Here is a 22,852-nt window from a genome sequence, read left to right on the forward strand (position 1 = left end):
CACCCTCTCACAATTCAGGACCCCTCGCTCCTTACCGCCTGCCTACTCACTGCTCCTTACCACTTGGCTGGCAGCTCCTTAACACTGCCGGGGAGGCAGGAGAGGCTCCTGCTACCACTGCTGCGCTCTCCAGCCATGAGCCTGGCTTCTGGCTGAGTGGCGCTCCCCCTGTGGAAGCACACTGGCAACCAGGGGCAGCTCCTGTGTTGAGCGTCTGCCCCTTGGTGGTCAGCGCACATCATAGCAACCGGTCATTCTGGTCATTCCACCATAAAGGTCACTTAGGTTTTCATTATATAAACTAGAGGCCTGATGCAGGAAATTCATGCAAGGGGCTCAGCCCTTGCAGCCAGCCCCTGCTTCGTCTGGAAGGTTGTCTGGAAGGACGTCCAGAAGGTTGTTCGGCTGTCCAGTCTAAGTAGAATATTATGCTTTTATTATTATAGATTCTTTAAGCTAATAGCATTTTTTTCCCTATGGGGAATGTTGAGTGTTTTACAATGCAATCTGCAGATAAAACTATTACTTGACACAAAATGGAGAAATAAATGTTGTCTAAAGACTTCTAAATATTAATTTTAGAAATCCCAGATATTTTAGCATACTGGAAGAGGCTGAGAAAGAGTGCTTATGTTTATGTGAATTTCAAGAAAGCTCCAAATTTCTGTCTCTGATTTGGTTTTGGTTTGATGGAAAGGCCTGGATAAAGAAAGATTGAAGCCTAGTCAGAATGCTGAAATCAAACTTGGATGTAATTTGTTAAAATGCTTCTGTTAAAATGTTAATTTGGTGACTCTTTTTAAATTAGCACAATGTCAAAGGGCTAGATAAGTCATATTTACAAATACCTACCATAACGTCAGACTTATGTCCCCTAAAATGTGTCTCCTAAGGCACCTGGGAGAACCAGGCTAGAACACCAATCTGGCTAGGTCCAGGTCGCATAACCTAAAATCATATGGGGAATTATCAAAATTATGTCACAAAGAGATAACCTGTAATTTTAATATTCCAACCCCCATATCTACAATGTTTAAAGTTTATGTAGAAGTTTAAACTTTTTCAGCATTAAACATGTTTTTCAAAGTAAATAATTAACAGATGGCTTTAAAGAATATTAAATACATTCTGAAAAGCAGCAGTATTTGAGTTTTTAGTATGTAGCAATTAGATTTGTACTGTTATTATCAAGAGGGGAGAATCGTCTAATCAACTTTGCTGCTTTACATTTTTTTATTGAAATCTAATAAATCTGATAGCTTCACATATTCAGATACACTTTTGACAAAATGTATTTCCTTATGTTTCAAAAGAGGACATGCTAACAGCTTGATTGAGTACCTGTAGCACTGTCTATATTTTAGGTATTGAAACTAATAATTAATTTTAAAATCACAGATTTCTAGCTCCTGCAGGTATAAAAACATTTTAATTTCTTTGATCATTTGTTTTCCACTACTATGCAATCTCTGGAGAATTAGAAACCAAAATATCACTGTCACACAGATATTATATGATGTAGAATAAAATGTGACTTTCAAAGAGATATATATGTACATTATATACAAATTAGCACTAATAAACAGCATTTAAGATATATGCATATATAGAGAAGCATAGTTAAGGCAGAATTACCTTGCATTATTGCAAGCATTACTGTAGTGGTAAGCAGATTTAGATAAATTTAAGATGGTATCTAAACTTTACCAGATGGGTTTGAGAGTTTGGCAAGATGCTTACATTGAGTTATTTATTATAGAGTGATTTTTAATCTCTTGACAATCTTGTGCCCATTTGTAGAAATGTCATGTAAATTATTTCTTATCTTATCTCTCCAAAAACACTACAATATCTTCTTTGGTGAAGCATTTGTGTTGAAGACGGTCATCAAGAGGACATGACCATTTAATGGAGCTAGGAAATTATGGACCCTTATTCCCTGTCCTTGGAATGTATGTTCCACCCACTGTTTCCAAACCAGGAATTGCTTCAAGGATGTGGCCTTGAAAGAGTAATGTGTTATTGAAATCATCTGGATTGTATAGTGACTGAATCCACTTAAGTCCTCTGTAAATTCTTAAGATTCTAGCAGGTGAGAGGAGATCTACTCATTTTCAGTCACTCAACACGTGCCTGTTATGTAAATTTCCTTGCTCATTAAGACTGTCAGCTGCCAAACTAGAATAATCTGGCTTTTTCTTCCATCTTTCCTTGCCCACTGTGTATTGGGGCCAATTTTGGATTTCACCCAGGGAACTTTCCAGGTTTCAAGGCAACACACTGTTAAATCTTTAGCATATTTAGTAATCAGTTCTTTGTGTTCTTAGTGGTGAGTCTTAAGGGTTCTTTGCATATTTTAGGTAAGGGTCCTATATCAGATGCATCTTTTGCAAATATTTTCTTCCAGTCTGGGGCTTGTCTTACAACTTGCTTGGCATTGTCTTTTGAAGAGTGGAAGTTTTTAAGTCCAGCTTATCAATTATTTCACCCATGTATTGTGGCTTTGGTGTTGTATTTAAAAGTATTATGCTAAGTAAAATAAGTTAGTCAGAAAGACAAATGCCATATGATTTCACTTACATGTGGAATATAAAGAACAAAATAAACAAATTTGAAACAGGCTCATAGATACAGAGAACAGATTGATGATTGTTAGAGGGTAGAGGAGTTGGGTAACTGGTTGAAAAGTTGAAGGGATTAAGAAGTACAAATCTGTAGTGCAAAATAGTAACAGGGACATAAATTACAACTTAGGGAAGATAGTCAATATTATTGTAATAACTATTCATAGTGCCAGGCAGGTACTATATATATATACATATATATATATATATATATATATATATATATATATATATATATATATATATATATATATACACTGGGGGGCACTTCATAAAGTATATGATTGTCTGATCAAATGCTCTACACCTGAATCAAATACAAAATAATATTGAATATAAACTGTATTAAAAATAACATGCTCATGAAATAGTGCTCTGTAAAGGTTTTTTTAAATTATAGGACCCTTTAAGATGTTCCTAAATATGTACACTTGTCAAAAAAAGTATTCTAAAGAAAAATAAATAAAAAGGCATCAACATATTGAAGTAAACTACGTTTTCTCCTATGTTATTGCCTAGAAGTTTTATGGTTTTATGTTTTACATTTAAGCTTATGATCCATTTTGAGATAATTTTTGTGGCAGGTGTAAGATCCATGTCCAGATTAAATTTTCTATGTAGCTATTCAGTTGTTCTAGCACCATTTATTGTGAAGACTATCTTACTTTTATTGTATTTCCTTTGTTCCTTTGTCAAAGATCAGTTGACTATATTTATGGGATTTGTTACTGGGATCCCTATGCTGTTCCTTTGATCTATTTGTCTATTGTTTTGCCAATAACATACTCTCATGATTGCTATAGTTTTACAGTAAGTCTTGAAGTTAAGTAACCTCAGTACTCCAACTTTTTCTTAAATGTGTTAGCTATTCTGCATTATTTGTCTCTTCATATAAATTGTAGAATAAGTTTGTATAAAAAATAATTTTCTGGGATTTTGATTAGAATTGTATGGAAACTACAGATCAAAATAAGGAGAAATTTTATCTTCACAATGTTTTTCCTACATATATTTATATGATTCTGTGATTTTTCTTTTTTAGTCTGTTAATATTATGGATTACATTAATTGATTTTTGAATGTGGACCACTATTACAAAGCTGGGATAAATCCCACTTTTTTATAATATTTATTTATTTATTATTATGTGTTGTTTTATTAAATTTGAAAATATTTTATTGAGAATTTTCAAATCTTTTATTGCATTTCTGTTTATGAAAATTATTAATCTATAGCTTCTTTTCTTATAATGCCTTTGTCTAGTTTTGGTATTAAGGTAATGTTATCCTCATAGGATGAGTTAATAATTATTTCTTCTGCTTCCATCTTCTGAAAGATATTGTAAAGAATTGATATAACTTCTTCCTTAAATGTTTGGTGGAATTCACCAGTGATCCTGTCTGGGACTAGCAATTTCTTGTTTGGAAGGTGATTAATTTTAATTCAATTTCTTTAATAGATATAGACTTATTTGGATAATGTATCATTCTTCCTTATGTGAATTCTGATAACTCATGTCTTTCAGGAAACTGGTTCATTTCATCTAGGTAATAAAATTTGTGGGCACAGAGTTACTCATAACATTCTGTTACTATTCATTTAATTTCCATCGGATCTGCACTGATAGTCTCTCTTTTATTTCTGATATTAGTAATCTGTGTTTTCTCTCTTTTTATCTTTCTTAGCCCAGCTTTAGGCTTTCAATTTTAGTTTTATTTCATAGAACTACTTTTGGTGTTGCTGATGATCTCTAATAATTTCTTCTTTTCAATTTCATTGATTTCTGCTCTAATTCCTATTGTTTATTTTCTTAGGCTTACTTTTGATTCAACCTGTTCTTTGTTTAAAAAAATCAGCTTTATTAAGGTAGAATTATAAGATATTTAAATATACATTGTGATTATTTGATATAGTTATACAATGTGAAAGGATTCCCTCCATTTAGTTAACACACCCATAACTATATATTAGTAAGGAAATTTAAGTTATATATTTTTAGCAAATTTTATCTGCAATAAAGTGTTATCAACTACAGTTACCATGTTTTACACTAGATGCTCAGACCTATTCATCTTATAGGTGAACTGGATGCCCGGTGCACAAAATTCGTGCATTCGGGGCAGGGGGGAGTTCCTCAGCCCAGATTGTGAGAGGGTGCAGGTCAGGCCGAGGGACCCCACCAGTGCACAACTGGGGTTGGAAAGGGACGCAGGAAGTTGGTCAGTCAGGAGGGACTACAGGAGGGCTCTAGGGCATGCTCAGTCCCTATCGGTCATACCCCAGCAGCAACATAACCTACTTGTTAGAGCGTCTGCACCCTGGTGGTCAGTGCACACCATAGAGAGCAGTGGAAAGGCCTTAGCATATCATTAGCATATTATGCTTTGATTAGTTGAATGGATGACCAGACCACCAAACACTTAGCATATTGGGCTTTTATTATATAGGATAGCAATCGCTTCCTGTTTTCCCCAAACCCTGCCAACCACTTTTATACTCTCTGTTTATATGAATTTTACTTTTATTTTAGATTCCATATATATGTGATATCATGTTCTCAAGGTCCACCCATGTTGTTACAAATAGCAGGATTTTCTTTTTTCATGGCTGAATAACAACCTGGATGCAAATCACATACTATCGTGAGTCCCCCTAGAGTTTTTAACTCAGATTTGTCTGAACTAAGCATCCAGTATTTCAACAGTTACAATTCATGTTTTCCTACCCAGGTACTGGTTTTTCAAGGTTGTTTCTGCTTGTGAGTCTCTGCTTGGGTAAACCTCAACTCCCTGAATTTGTCTGTCTCTCCATTCTTGGGAGTAGCACACTGCCCTGTGTCCTCCCTTCTGTTATGGATTCAAAAAGAGTTGTTGATTTTTTATTCTGTTCAGGCTTTTACTTTTTAGGCTGGAGTGATGACTTCCTAGCTCCGTAAATGCAGAACTCATGATCTGAAGTTACCTGAAAATAATCCATATTTGATTTGTATAGTCATTTAGTCCCTCAGTAATAACTCAGATCAAGGTGGGAACTATAGTTCATAAGAGACTTCAAATGTGTTACTATATTAGATATTAATAGTTAAAAATAGAATCCTATATAATAAAAGGATAATATGCAAATCGACCAAACAGCAGAATGACCAGTTGCTGTGATGCACACTCACCACAGGGGGAGCACCACTTAGCCAGAAGCCCTGAGCTAGGTTCATGGTTGGCAAGCACTGCAGCGATGGCAAGAGCCTCTCCCACCTCTGCTGCAGTGCTAAGGATGTACAACTGCCAGCTTAGGCACATTCCCCATGGGGGGCAGGCCTAAGCTGGCAGTCAGACATCCCCTGAGGGCTCCCATACTACAAGAGGGCACAGGCTGGGCTGAGGGAACCCCCAAGTGCATGAATTTCATTCACTGAGCCTCTAGTCTATAATAATAAAAGCATAATATGCAAATTAGACAGGATGTCCTTCAGATGAAGCCAGGGCTGTGAGGGAAGCCTGGGTCCCAGGTGCCAGACAGAAGCCGATGCTGGCAGCCAGGGGAAGGAAGGCCTACTCTTGCATGAATTTTGTGCATTGGGCCTCTAGTAAGGTAATAAAATAAAACATATAAATAAACCAACAGGAAGACAGAATCACACAGAGATACATGTGGGTCAAAATGAACAAAACACATTTTGCATGTAATTAAATAAACATGCCTAAAACAAAAAAAATAGAAATTATTATTCCATGAGAAATCAACAAGCAGTGACTTTTTAAAAGCAGCAAAATATACTTTAGATTTTTAAAAATACAATGAATATCTTGGTATAGTGATTTCAGAAACTAAGTCCAGTATTCAAATTACAAATACACATGATAAAATTAGATTTATATTTTAATATTAGCTTTATTAATTCACAAAAAATTATCATAGAGACAGGATCTTTTTTTCTCATACACCCGAGCTTCCTGGCCAAAAGAAAAACAATGAAATACCAAGAAACCTCATCAATGAAGATATACATTTATTTAATAATTTTATTAAAAGATGGAATTATAACATTTTGTGCTTAAATATTGCTCTTTAGAATTATGAGCAAGATACATATATTGCAGCTTTAGAAGGAGAAGTTACTAAAACTGGGAAACCAATAGATAAAATGAAGTGATCTCTCTCAAGAGGTATTCAGCATAGAGTAAATGGCCCCAATCTTCTCACAGAGAAGGTCTGGGACTGTATGAGGTCCTACTTTTACTAACAGTTTTATATTATAATGGACAATTACAATTCAAGATCTGAAATGTTTAAAACACTTTATATACTTTATATTTTAACTAACCTTGCTACATAATACTATGCATAGTAGCATATTGTTTAAATTTAGTTTACCAAATGTGGCTGCAACTGATTTCTCACAAGCCTACACCTAAGGGCCATTCACAAAATGGTAAGGTTAAGGCAGTCCAACTATTGGTAGAACCATGAAAATAGCACAGCAATAAAATACATTTCTGTAAATTGTTCGCATATGTTGCCAATCTAGCCATACCCTTCAATTGGACAATATTAGAAGATTTTTCACTGAACAAAGCAGACCAGTGAATATACTATTAAATGACAAAAGATCCCTAAAGACGAATATTACAGTACATACTCACATATCTAGCTGCAGCTGCTACTCTAATAAATAAATTCCCATGATTTATGAATAAATATTGGTGCTCTATTCAGACCCAATAATTATTTGAATAGACACTTCAGTCCTGAAATGCATTAGTTCCTACTACAATTTATATCATCAATCAGCAGAAGACATATACATTAAAAAGAGCTTGAAGATCCTTGGGAGAAGTACTTGCTAAATGTAACCTGAAAGGAGATTTGAAAATTTTCCCCTTTTAAACTTATTTTCCCAGGGTCCTAATAAATGAAAGCTGGGCTGCTATCCAGGTTCCAAGCCACTAGAGCCTGATTGTTTTCTATTTGTTTCAGTGTTTAAAGCCAACAAAAGCTGCATTAAAACTGACAGTGCCAAGTAGTAACAAGCATACTTTAAGCATAGCTAATGTATGAACCCACAGCCCCAGGTTATAATATTTCACATACAACAGAATCTAGAGACTAGTCTCTTTGTCACTGAGTTTTATGAACAAAACATTTTTAAAAATATACCTTGTTCATGAAAACACAAAAATAGCTCCCTAATAACATAGCGATAATTTGTATTAGTTTATGGTCTCTGCAAATTTCTAGTCACATTTCTTAACCCCATCTTCTTTAAATGGAAGCTTAAACAGAAATATATTATCTCTTTCTGATTATTTTCACTTCAAACACACATGTATGCGACTGCACTCGTGCGCACATACAAACACACACACGCGCGCGCCATGAATTGGTTCTATAACTTTGTTTCTGACTTTCAAAAATTAATAATTTTAATCATTCACATCCTGCCAACCAGTTTTGAGCAACAAAATGACTACCTCCTATCTCCAGCCCGAAACATGGAAAATATAATTATCATACTTTAAATGGCCACTTAATTTCTTGTAACTTCTATTTCTATATTTTTATTTAAATAAATAAAATTATTTTAGTTTATTAAACCTTGGAACTTTTATATTTTAACTAGAGGCCTGGTGCATGAAATTCTTGCATTGGGGGGGGGGGTAGTCCCTCAGCTTGGCCTATGCCTTCTCACAGTCAGGGACCCCTTGGGGGATGTCTGCCTGCTGGCTTAGGCCCTATGCCCAGGAGATTGGGCCTAAGCCAGCAGGCAGACATCCCTCTCAAAATCCAGGATCCCTCACTCCTTACTGCCCACCTGCGCTCCTTACCACTTGGCTCTCTGCTCCTTAGCACTGCTGTGGAGGCAGGAGAGGCTCCCGCCACCGCTGCTGCACTCACCAACCGTGAGCCCGGCTTCTGGATGAGTGGCATTACCCGTGTGGAAGCGCATTGATCACCAGGGGGCAGCTCCTGCATGAAGTGTCTGCCCTGGTGGTCAGTGCACATCGTAGCAACCAGTAGTTCTGGTCATTCTGCTGTAACAGTCACTTAGGCTTTTATTATACAGATATTCCAATTTCCATTTAAGACAAAAACTGTTGTTGCTAACATAAAACTCAAGCCCTTGAGCCAGGCAAATGGAGGCTCTTTAAAAAAGCTTTAAAGATCTGTGCAATTTTTATGTTGAATATTTGTAATTAACCTTTCAAATGCTCTCATAATAATAAAAATATTTCAAAGATCATATGATTTAAATAACAAGGCTGAGAAGTCTGATCTCCTACCTAATGTTTTTGAGAATTAACATGAACAAGAACATGTAACCAGAAAGAGCCAAGATATAAAACACGTACTTGGGATATTTAACTACAATCGGCTTTACTTTTTTCCCTTCATTCTATTCAGTGGATACAACTCCGATACGATTCTTCAATTAACCTACATTAATTTGTCTTATGATTAACAGAAATAAATCTCTATTGTGTTTCTACAATTGTGTCTTCCTCTGTTCACATTAGGAAAGGGGTGACAATGAGAATTTAGAAAGAGTCCTTGACCCAGTTAGCACATAATGTAAATTCTCTCATTTGATTCCCTCCTGCTTTGCTCTCCATAATGTAAATATTCAAAGCCCTTTAAAATACAAAATCCCTATTTGAACATCAGGCATTTGACAATCACTGACATTTATTTATGTTTATATCAGTTATTTTAGGAACTATTAATTTTTATTTTATTAATCACAGTAGGACTCATGGTCTTATGTATGTGCATCTGTCTAAATGGAAATGTCATTTAATCATATTTATTTGCAGATCCCTTGAAAAATCCTGTCCATACCAAATAAATGCTCTAAGATGCTTCAGGAATCCCCACAAAGGCCAAGAATACAGCTACGTTAACTTTTATAATGATTAGTATATTAATAATCAACTGATTCTCTCTTCATTTTAGAGATAAGAAACTAAGGCTGTGGAATTTTAATTGGCAGAATTGACACTCAAGGGGAAAAGGGAAGCTGATTTTTTTTTCTTATTCTATTGCCTAGCCTTTCAAACAAATAGAATCGCATTTTTAAAAAACTAAGCTTAGGCTGTATATGGAGGAAAAGGAAAACTGAAACGCAAGAGCCATCATCAAATGAAATATGGAAAAATATTCTGAAACCTAAGAGCCATCTGACAATGACCACTGGTAAAGCATTCGGAGGTAGACATAATACACGGTGTATGAAGAATTTTTTTTTTAATCTAGTATTCATACAATTCTTATTAAGGCAATTTCTCTAGTGATGGCTTTGTCTAAATCTATGGCTATGAGACTATCATACTCACTATAACACATGATTTTTCTTTTTTATATGAAGGCATAGATATAAAAGTATTGCTGACACAAAACTATGAAAAGGAGTTAAATTCCATCCTCTCTAACTTGTGCTTCATTCAGGCCAAATTGCTGTTTGATTACTAATTTTGTGGTTGTAGTTTTCTCCTTTGACTCGTTTAATTGATGGTTTGACAGCAGCTCCTTTAGCATTTGGTGTTGAACAACTGAACTGAGACAACCATTAAAGGGGTCAGTTACGCCGCATTGTTCTTAGTGGTGAATATGAAACTAGGTGTTGAGGGGATCACTTGATCTTCAGGATACCAAATTCTTTTAATAATAAATTACAATGAAAATCTATATCCATTAGGAACCCTCGATGTGTACTTTTCTTTGTCTTGGTGCTTGCATTATGTACTAGTACATAATTTTACTAATGTTTAGTTTCAATCATACTTTACTCAATTAATATGCAATTTTAATTATATTATAAAAATTACTGTTTTCCAAAACTTCCCTGGATCACTCTTAAATTCATATATTAAATTATGCTTAAGTAATATCTCTTAAAATCATCAGATTTTTTCTATTGAATCATTCTATATGCTGCAATAGATGCAGAATATTGCCAAAAATGTTTTTATTTGTTTGTTTTAATATTTGATTATTTTGTCTATCTCTTCTGTTGCCTGATTGGATTTCTATCTCTGAGTACTCTACTTATAAGCAGATTTCTCCTCTCAAGTCCTTTCCACCAAATACAGAAAGTATTTTCTCTTTATAGAACTCATTGGGAACAAACTGTATTTTACAAGTATTATTAGATCTTTTGCTGTGACTCACTCCCATGCAGATGGCACACATCTGAAGAGACTCTGTTCTAGCTAGGAAAGATGCAGCTGATGCTCTGAAAAATTATTCTCTCTTGGTGAAAAGTTAGCTTGCTACTGCCTTCCCTGCTGCATTATTAAACACGAAGGAGCGATTCCCTTAATCCCAACCATCTGCTCTTCCCCTACTAAAAAGTGAAAACATCCCCTTGTGTTTACAAATGTTGCTGCTAAAGCTTCACAAATTCTAAGAGATGGTTCTGAAATTTCTGAATATACTACAAGATCAAAACAAAATCCTAGTCACCATAAATCTGTAAGAAATAAACCAAATTTATATCACACGATAAACCAAACCGTGTTTTAATGTAATACAATTATATTTAAACTGCAGTCTCAGAATGTAAATTATTTTAGCATCTCAGTATAATATTTGCATTTTAAATGTACCCTTACTTGTCCAGACTTGCAAAAGTACATATGCTAAGGAAATGGATCATCTTCAATTCTTTTTCATTTGCACAGATTGCATAGTGCTCAGAATTTTAGCATCAATAGAGGTTCCATTTCACTGATATTACAAACAAAACAAAACATTTGACTGCTCAGATGAATAACAGACTGAAAACCTCTAAACTAGAAAAGAAGAGACAATTGTAATAGACCATTTTTTTTTTATTTTCAGAAAAGTTACTTACATTCAAGTGTTGCTAGGCAAAGAGTAATATTACTGTGTAGCAAACTCTTATTTTCTCACAAGAGGTTTTGCAAACCAGAATCATCTTAGCTTAAGAGCTCCAAAATACTAATCAACCAAAAAGCATTACAATCAAAAGAAAATGAGTTCTTAAATTTTTTAATATGATCATCTTTTTTTAAAAAAATATTAGTTATAGGGTAGCCTAAAAGTTCTTCCTAGTTCTCTTTTGCTTATAGTAAGAACATATTTCAATTAAAATTAAATTTATTTGTTTTACAATTTTTATTTTAAAATTTTAGAGAGAGAAAGGAGGGAGGGATAGGACTTGCAACCTTGTGTATCAAAACAATGCTCTTACCAACTGAGCTATCCAGCCAGGGCTAACATTAAATTTATTTTTGTTGACAGCCAGTTGCTTCAGCTTTCTTCTAGGACACTGTCTTTGTCAAACCAATTTTCATTTCACAAAATGTATTCCTTTTATGCTTAGCAAATAATTCCTTATCACCTAGGTTCCAGACCCTTTTCACCCATTTTTTTTTCTCAATGACATTCCTTTAATTGTTGTCCCTACACTGTTCTTTTAAATTCTATAACAGTTTTGAAAGTATTCATTCTTATTTAAAATGGAATTCATATAATTAGCTGTTTTATTGTCACAGTACCCAGTAAATAAAATTATGCTTTCTTTGTAAGTCTTTCTTCAGATATTCTTTCAAATTACTCTAACATACCATGTGTTTATTATTCTAGTCCATTTACTTGTTCTAGTGGTTTTGCTGCTTTCTGAAAGTTTGCGATATTTAGGTAATGAGTTCACTATGGTCAAACACAATGAAGCATTTGCCTTCTCATATCCTCCACATTTGTTGCTTTAAGACTTCAATTCTTGATATTTATGAAAAACTGTTTTCTATACCTTGGCATGATCTTTGGAGACATGTGAAAGGCTACTTTGGTATAGATGTAATTAGCAAAATATGTTTCTCTAGTCAACGTGTCAGCCTTCTGGTTGGCTCTGCCTGTCTGGTGAACTTTGCAGAAAGGCTCCTCTCTATGTGAACTATCGATGATCACCAAATTAATAGTTTCATGTTAGATTTATTCTCATCTAAACCAATTATACACTCCCTGAGCCTGTTCTTAAATATATCTATCATAAAACTGTCTCTCTTTTTTTTAATCCTCGCCTGAGGATATTAATATTTTTATTACTTTTTTTTGAGAAAGTGGAGGGGAGCAGGAGAGAGAGATGCATTGATTGGTTGCCTCCCACAGGCACCCCTACCAGGGCCAAAGATTGGAGGTACTTGCTCATATATATAATTGATGTTTTACAGAGAGGAAGGGAGTGGGATAGAGAGTTATAAACATCCATGAGAGAGAAACATAGATCAGCTGCTTCCGGCATACCCCCTACTGGGGATGTGCCTGCAATCAAGGTACATACCCTTGACTGGAATTGAACCTGGGACCTTTCAGTCTGCAGGCTTATGCTCTATCCACTGAGCCAAACCGGTCAAGGCTGGGGTATTTGCTCTTGACTGGTAATCAAACCTGAGACCTTTAGGTCTGCAGGCCAATGTTCTAACTACAGAGCAACTGGCCAGGGCAAAACTGTCTCTTAAGATAGACTTTAGACCAAGTTACTTTTTTCTTATTGCTAATCTTGGAGCACTACTCTTTTCCTAATTCGCTACTTATCCCATGCTACCCATGTGGCATTTTACCTTAAATCTGATGTTTATTTCCATTTATATATTTTACTAATTTCTTCCATTAACATATTTTCAGTAATGTGTTCTTACTCCTCCTTTGTATTTATTGTCATTTTATAAATTTTGAACCTTAACTCCACCAAGTTTCATGTAATTTGGTTAGAGTTTTCATGGTGATTATAATTGTTTCTATGTTCATAATAAAAAGAGTAACGATGCATTTCTAGATAATACATTTTTCAACAGAACCAAAGAGAAAGTCACATGTATAAAACAATGTTAGTTTTTGTGTTGTCTTTATATTTTCAATGTATATATTTAGGGGTTATTGTCATATTTATACATCAGTACAAGTTCAAGGCCAAATGGTGCCCCCCGTAAGGGATGGGGAAGCACATGGCTGGCGCATAAGGAGGAGCAGCGTGAGGTTCCGGAGGCAGATGTCAGAAGCATGATTATAGCTGGTTAGAGTTAAACGGTCTTGTAGCTGATTATTACTTTGTTGTACCTTCTACTGGACCACAACTACTTTCTGAAGAAAATGATTCAACTAAAAGCCACTGCATCTAAATAATTTGGCTTTTAGTGTTAGGAGCTCAAATATTATGGCAGGAGAACTAGGAACACACAGGATTTCTAAAATGAGGTTGCAACTCTCGCTTCTGGGCAATGAGTCAAACAAAACGGTGAAGTAGTAAAATGCAATGTTCTTTACAGACGCCTACACACGCACTAGCGCACAGACACATTTCTACCCTTTAGAGTATCTCTCACTACTTCCCTAGTCAAAATCGTCCCTGGGGACTCCCTCTGGTGATCTTTCTAATATAATTTATAGCCCTTCTGTGGTATTTATATTTTATTAGGGATAGCATTTTGGAAACATAAAACTTAAAAGAATGAACTTTTACCAGTAAAATATTTAATGCATTCACCATCAGCATGTGGAATGGACAGGCATTCAAAGGCTTTGGAAGTCCTATGAGGTGGGGAGTTACTCCCATTGGGTGTCCTGCTTTTACAGTATAATCTAATTGGTCCTCTGAGCAGGTGCACTATTTACATGTACCCTAGTGTTTGCCCCAATGCTGACACTTACTTTTGCTTACTGGCCTCCAAATGTAGTTAAAAATAATCCCCCTAGCATACTGCTGCTACGGGAAGCACATGTTTAGCTCTCTGATTTGCAGAGTAGGACTGCATAAAAAAATTTTGGTACCAAGCAAATCTAAGAAGATGCAGAGGTACTTAGGTGAAAATAGACAATTTTGCAGCAGATTGCCTAACATATTGCCAGTTCTCAAATCACATCTCAAATCAGATGAAATAAGTTTTCAGAAAGTGATTTAGCATGAAGAATACATTATTAAATTCAACACAAAAAATGTTCATGCAGATCTACTTGCTCTCATTGCTGCTTGCCATCTTCCCTCGTGCAATACTGCTATCAAACTTAACTGTCAGTGTGGAGTGAGCGCTCTCCCTCCAATCAACTAGCAGGCATGCTCTTTGGACATCATCTCTGCATAACTAACCATAGGTAGGTCACCTTCTTGCTCTATTGAAATCAAAACATCCGTTTTAAAATATTTTTTTTCTATACATCATCAACAGTGGTCAGACTTTTAACCAATGCTAGCATCTTCCTGTTACTTGAATTTGCATTTTTGGTAATATTTTATGGCAATTGCATTAAATTACGTGAAGGATGCATTATTTACTGTGACATATTTTATTTCTGAAATAAGTCAGCTATGGAATTTACAAATTACCTATTCTTAAGATTTTGTCATTGAATTGAGATCCATTCACCAAGTTGTATGTGCATTCTATTTCTTGTTATCATTGCAGGTATCTCCCAGAGGGGGCGCTTCATGGGTAGCAAATAAGCCCATGAAGTAAAGACAGCCACTTGGTACCAAGTTAAAGTGGGGGCACAGGGTACAAAGAGATGTGCACACTCAAGGATCATAGGAGGTGGCTAGTAGTGTCACCAAGAATTCTAATCTGGCCACTTTAGTATGTGGTCAGTGGCAGGGTACATCAAGGCCGTTCCTCTTAAGAATATAAAATCTGAATTCACAACTTAAGGCATTTCATTTAGTATATGGGTGAGGTTACACCCAGCTGGATTCTTTAGTCCATCGAATAATACATTACTTAGGAATACACCCTAGTTTTACTGGAGCTAATAATTTCTTTCTGTGTGCTCACTTTTTTCATGATGGATTAATAATGTCTGCCAGGAGTAGCTCTATTCTTGTCATCCTGGCCTTGGTTTATGTCTAATTTCCTATTTTTTCCCCAGAGATAAACACGTAGTAGCTTCCTCTGACAACACATTTTCGGCCAGGCTCGGCCTTAGCCACTTTATGTACAAGCATTTTTAATCCTCACGATTCCCAATAAGGTAGGTATTACTAAGCCTATTTTCAGAATAGAAAACTAAATCTTAGCAAGATTTCTGTACTTAAGATTAGAATTTTCATTTGTATGGTACCAGAATCTCTCTATCACAATGAATACCATGTGTTATCCATTCTTCATTGCCCCTCATCCTCATGTACTGGAATCTCCATTTGTCAAGCCCCCTACCTTTTGTAGGGTCATAGTCATGGTTGTCTATGGGCTAAAAGTAGTTAACTCCTGACATAGTGGAAAGTCATTAGGCCTACACACCAGAATGTGAAGACTATTTTGGGTTACTTAGTTGGCATAATGCTTGAAAAACTTTTCTCTTTTGTAATAAAGTAAAGTTATTCAGAGATGATACTAAATATTGAATTATCAAAATGATCTTAGATTTAGAATGTAAGATGTTATTTATTGATGTTGTGTGGACAATTTTGGGGATGTGGTATATCTGTACCTTTTGTTTGGCTTAATTAATAGATGTGGGCTTAAAATAATCATGTTTGCATTGTTTTAATTGATATTTGCACTTCCAAAAATAAATTTTATTTTCGGCTAATGTAAATATTGAGATCTCCGTAACATTACATAATTTCCATATCTTTTATAACAAAATATAAATGGGAAATAACAGTTTTATTATGAAATATTGTGTTTGTTCTTATTTTACTTTTTCATTCACATTTTCTTTAAGAGAAATAGATTTTATTTTGCATAGAAATTCTGTGTGCTTTCTTCTTCTTCTTCTTTTTTTTTTTTTTTTTTTTGCTACGAATTGCTTAAAACCTGGTTTATCCTGGATAAATGGAGAGTGATCCACCCTAAGAAGTCTGTGAAACAGTTTTGTCTCAGCAGGCTCCATTGTGAAAGCCCAGCATGAGCAAGGGGAGGGTGAGATAGGCCATGCCTGAGCAGACTGCTGCCGTACATTTTAAATATTCATTAATTACTACCAGTAGATTTGGGTAAAATACTGGACAAATGTGAACAGCAGGAACATCAACCACACTTTAATTAGTGGTGGCTCCCCAATAAACAAAATCACAGATTGTAGAACAAAATCCCTAGAAGGAGCATGGCTAGGTTTAGTTTTTAGATGTCATTCTTTAAGCAGTATCATATCCATTAAATGAATGGTATCATTTGTGTATATATGGCTCAAGTTTTACTAAGAGCTTCCACACACATATTATCTCATTTGATCTTTACAATAGCCCTGTGGGGTAAACAAGGAATGTATTTTTCTTCTCATATTATAAAATCATAAGACTCAGCTTCATTAAGCAACTTACCCAACATGGTAATGAAAAGAATCAGGAATCAAACTCATATCTCAAAACTCCAAATCTAATACAATGCGTTATTCTGGTTTGGGTATTATCTTTAAAAATCAATTGCATTCTAAATACAGATACACAATAAATCTTGATAAATTTCTAAAATCACTAAATTTGATTGGACTAATTGTTCTTCAAGTTTATTCTCCAAAAAAAGCTTAAATTTAATTGATAAAATATTTAGAGCTCCTACAAGAAGTTATCTTAGAAGCACAGCTTTGAACTTCTGAGATAATGGTACAAAATCACAGGTTTCTGAGAGCTGAAATGTAACTTTCAGACATTACAAGCAGAGCCAGTCTCTCTCAGAATCCATAAAAAATTTAAAATATTGTGCATTCCTCACTAAGGACACCATCCTGTTTCTTCACTTGCCTTAAAATAATAAACAAAACAAAACAGAATTTTGGCTATATGAACATCTGAATAAAAAAAGAGGTGTTACTTTTTCACACAAATATAATCAGATATCACCAGTTGATTGGTGCTGACACCTTAAATGTCACATCTTCAGAAAATAGGGAAATCCACTTATCCCCTTTTAATGACAAATACCATAACATATTTATAAACACATAATACCATAGCATACATTTATAAACACATAAACTATGGAAATCCTTTTATCCTTTTTGATGACAAATACCACCACACATATTTATAAACACATATATGTTTTATAAACACATTTATAAATTAGGTCTTAGAATTATTTTTGCATTATTATAGATGGCATAATATTATTTGCATAATTTGTTTTTAATTTTGAACTTTATATCTTAGTATAACAATGAACCTTTGTAGACATGATTAAGGTGAAAGGATTAATTTCCTACAAACTGAAATATACAGAATGTTCCCAGTGGAATATTATCAGTATTCCACAGCTTTCTTTTCTGACACCTAATTTTTTCTTATTTTTGTTTAAATATGTAAGGCCCTTAGAACTAGACCATCAAATATCATGACTGATGTGTATACATCTCATTGTGTTTATATTTATACAATACTGGATGATCTTTAAACTAAATGCATCCTAAATAAAAATAGCTCCTCAATTATGATAAGAAATTAAAATTATTGCTGTCAGATTTCAATAACATGCCATATTCTATTAACAACAGATGCTAGAAAGTATTTGTATGATTCTATAGGTATCCACATGATCAGGCTAAGTAATCTAAATAAATACATAGATTTGAAAATGTGAGTGGTAGCCATTATATTAGAATTTTTTATATCTTGAATCATCAAATTTAATTATATCTTAAATTACAGCACTTCATAATATTTCAATTTTGATAAGCATTCTATCCATCTCTGAATACTTCTTTCTGAAAAATAAAAAAATTAATGCTAACATTTCTTATTTAAACACATTGATTTTAGGTATTCTTAATATACAGAAATAATTAGAAATTATACCATTTATAGTATTACCCCTTTCAAAATGTTCAATTGTTACACTAAGAATTATTTAAAAGTTTATTTTTGTCTCATTTAGTCCCACATTTGACAAATATTTATTTTAAAATATCATCATTCTGTTTAATCCTAATGAAGTATTTAAAACTGTAGGTTCAATTATCTAGAATGTTTCTAAAATAAAATCCTTTCCCCAGTTCCTATTGTGTTTTGAAAGCTTTTACTGTATTGATTTTATTGTGTTTGCATGGAGATATTTTCATCATTTAACATATGCAAAAATATAATTTTAACTTTTTCCTTCCCATGGTCTCTTATTATTGCTTTAGTTCGAAAGTCATTTCCAGAAGAGAAATTCTTAAAACTTCAATTCCAAAAAAATTTGTGTGAATCTGGTTAAATTAGTTTTTGCTAGCTGACATATTGTGTTTATATTTTAACCTGATGAAAACCTAGTAAAAAATATAATTCTGCCTTCCAACTATTTATAGAAAATGGATTAAATGGATTAAGACTTCATTAATTCAAGGAAACTCAAAATATATAAAGCCGCACAAATCTCAGAGTCTTTATAGCTCTTATAACAGTGGTTTTGGCTATGCTGGAGATACGCAGGTTCACAGACTTCCAAGGAGTACCTGAAGTATGCAAGAACTTTGAAAAAAATATTCTGCTTAAAGTTCTTAAAGTTTAGGAATCCATTTTAATTACTTCTTAAAAGACAGTAAAAAAATAGAAAAAAACTATATTTATTGAGCACTTCCTATATATCAGGCACTGTTTATACAGTTAAGCACTTTATCTCTTTCAGTCCTGAGCACATTTTTGTTAGGTATCATTACTTTTATTTTGGAAAAGAAATAAATGCTTAGAGAAGGTACACAAAGGACTTGCCAATGATCACCAAGACAAAGGTGAGGAAACAAGGATTCCACTTACTCATCATTTACTCTATCAGCTTCCCAGCATCTGTCCAAAGACCTCCCAAGATAACTAGCTCTCCCATGCTGATAACCCTACTTTAAGAGGTTGCTATAGATTGAATTGCGTCACTCTCAAATTCATATGTTGCAGCCCTGCCCCTAAGGTGACGGTAATTGGAGATGAGGTCTTTGGGAAGTACTTAGGTTTAGATGAGCTCCCGCAGGAGGAGCAGTCATGATGAATAGTACCGTTATTAGAATAGGTATCAGAAAGAATTCACTGTCTTCCTGCCACACAAGGACACAAGAAGGAAACCATCTGAAAACCAGGAAGTGAATTCTCACCAAACCTGACCATGCTACCACCCTGATTTCAGACTTACATCCTGCAAAAGTGTAAAAAAATAAGTAAGGACATAAGTCACCCAGTCTATGGTATTTCGTTATGGCAGCCCAAGTTGAATAGGACAGTACTCATGTATTACTTTTGCAGTAAATAGTTTCAAAATACTTTGTATACTAAACATACCAACTTAATAATTTTTCATCTAGTTGAACACTTTTGGGTTCATTTGTTTGATTTACCTACTTATGATTTCTGGCTTATTGCAACTTTTCATGTTTTTTCTTATTCGATTAGTCTTGTTTATTTTTAATCCCAATACATTACCAAGTAACTCTCTAATAACAACTACAAATTAAATACTTTCATTTAAAGTTCATCTTAATCAGACTATATACCTAAAACTTTTGCTTCACCTTTCTTTGAAGTCTAAATACTCATGAAGCTCACTTACCACTTGCTAATGTCTAATTGTCTTTATTTGGCCCTATTTCTGTCTAGAAATGTTCAGGTCATTATCAAGGAACTTGGAAATAAAGAGATAATAGCCCAGCTTTCTACATAGTAACAAGTTTATTTGGCTCCAGGGATTATTGGGCAAGTTCTCAACTGTTATAGGGTTCAATTCTAAAATCTTCTTAAATAAAAGGTTATTAAACAAAGGATTTTGTCATCGTATTGCAAATACAGAAAATAAGTCATTCTAAAAATAAGTACATTTCTGGAAACATGCTTTTTCCTCACCTATTCTTTCAGTCTCTGTTTCATAAATTCCTAATCACCCTCAAAGACCTTTCCTTTCTTTGAAGACATCCTTGAATTCTTTAGAAAGGATTTGTTCTAATTTTTACAAACCTCTGCTGGGCACTTATGACAAGAGATTAATCGTTTTACTTATATAAGTCTCATCCTTTAGATATTAGCTTCATTTCTTAAAGGGATGCTTTAAATATTTGTGTACAATATGTAGTCTCTTCGTGATTTGTTGGTTGGTCTAATGAATGAAAGAATGCAATGAAAATATTTTATAAAAGCATTCAAATATGGATATTAATTGCTACTTAAACAGATTAGATAAAATGTAAACTCATACAATTAAGATAATTCCATAAAAATAAACACATTTCAAAAATGTATTGTGAAAAGAAATTATATTTAAAAAATCTATGGAAACATCCCACATAATGACGATTTATGTCCCAAGTAAACAAGTCAACAAGTAAAAACAAAGCAAAAACAAAAATCATTCTGGGTATACTATATAATAAACAACTCTCTTAAAATGCATGTGCATAGAAATCTACACTTTTATAAATGGTAATGAATCTACATTTAAAAGTAATAATAATAGTTGAGATATTCTGAGTACTTCCCATTGGCCAAATCTTATCCTAAACAACTTTACGTTTTGTCAATGACTTAATTCTCACAAATAAAATATTATTCTAACACAATACTGTGATAAACAAAATTTTAGACATTTACAACATTTTTGTAATTGGATTTGCTACATATTATAGTTTAGTAAAAATATAAATTCATTAATGAAATAATATGAGAAAAGCCACTTGATAAATTCCGATTTATAAAGAGTCTTATTTGATACCAGGAAAGACAGCAAAAATAGGTCAATATTTAGGTCAATTATACCAAGACCCTCCCTGGAATAAATCATATCTATATTTGAAAAAGGAAATTTGATTAGTAATTTATTCAATGCTAATTAGTTTGTAGCCACAAGCCACCTTTACCACCCACATCACCCCTTCATTCCAATACCTTTGGGTTGGTTCCATTCTAATTCTGAATGTTGTTTAACCTAAAATGTCTTTAGGGGATAATTTTCTAACCACCTTTAAACTACCACCCACAGTTTCTCACAAACTAAGATGCATCAGAGAAGTTCTTTTTTCTTTTTCCTAAGTGGAACAAAGGAAATATCAAAACATAAGTGACATGTAACTTTAAACTTTCTACTGGTGATATTATTGTTCTACACTTAAAATGGTAAATTACTACTAAATTATGGTAGATGGCAATGTAGTAAACAATTGAAATGATTAAAATAGGTCAATAATAACCTAAACTATAAAGCTCCCCAGTTTTAATAATTTCAAATAACTAGTAGTATAAACAGAAAAGATAATGGAACTAATTATTCGTTTTTCTAAAAATTTAAATGTTAAGCCATTGACAAAGATTTATCTGAGTGGAAATATGTATTTGTTCAAGGTATTTGTAGACCAATAGCTCAGACTGATGACTTCCTCCCACGTGTAATGTAAACATATACATAAACTGTGGAATGTATGTATGCACACATAATCATGTGCACACACATGCATAAGTAACATAAATATCTATACTAATAAAAGGGTAATGTGCGAATTAGACTGGCTGTCTTCCAGACGTCCTTCCTGACAAAGTCGGGGCTGGACGAAGCTGCCCGACCCCGGTCCTGGGTGCCTGCAGCTGGCCAGAGGGAGGGAAGCCTGGGTCCTGTGTGCGGGGACGAGACAGAGGCAGTTAGGGGTGATCACGCCAGCAGGGGAATAGTTAGGGGCAATCAGGCCACAGGGGAGCAGTTAGGGGCAATCAGACAAGCAGAGGTGGTTAGGGGTGATCAGGCAGGCAGGCAGGTGAGCAGTTAGGAGCCAACAGTCCCAGATTGCAAGAGGGTCCTGACTGGACAGGGTGCAGGCAGGGCTGAGGGATCTCCCGCCCCCATGCACGAATTCTGTGCACCGGACTCTGGTATTTAGATAAGTTGGAGACATCACTTGAGCCCATTTTTGTTTTATTTGCACAGGGACATCCATTATTTTAAATGCAGGAATTGAGTCTTATTTTATAGTATGACTTCAATAATTTCAGTAATGTAATTTTTAAGATAATCTTTGTTTATTGAAATTATCTTTAAAAATCTCATATATTAAAGTTGTGTTATGTGTTAACTTCTTTTTGTAAATAGGGCATAGTAAAACATTTTCTACATGAAAAGTGTCTAGCATCTGATAGAGCTTTAACAACTGCCTTATTGTGAGGCTGCAATGACCTAAAACATTTGAAAACATTTTGTTTTTACTGTATTTGTTACAATGTGACATCACTTTCTCACTTCCCCACTAGGAGAAAGGCCAGGCATCCCCATTTGACAGATGTTAAGACTAAGACAGCAAGGAGAAAAGAGACTTGTCAGCTAGCTGAGTCAGAGAAATGG

The 22,852-nt window shown here is 34.3% G+C and overlaps 1 protein-coding gene across 4 annotated transcripts in view; it reads right to left on the reverse strand.

Moving 5' to 3' along the window:
• Positions 1-22,852, reverse strand: part of CADM2 (cell adhesion molecule 2) — a 1,196,033-nt gene that overhangs the window by 520,578 nt on the left and 652,603 nt on the right. The gene's annotated exons all lie outside the window — the stretch shown is intronic.

This window comes from Myotis nattereri, assembly GCF_964212035.1.
Source record: "Myotis nattereri genome assembly, chromosome: 3".
NCBI classification, from domain to species: Eukaryota; Metazoa; Chordata; class Mammalia; order Chiroptera; family Vespertilionidae; genus Myotis; species Myotis nattereri.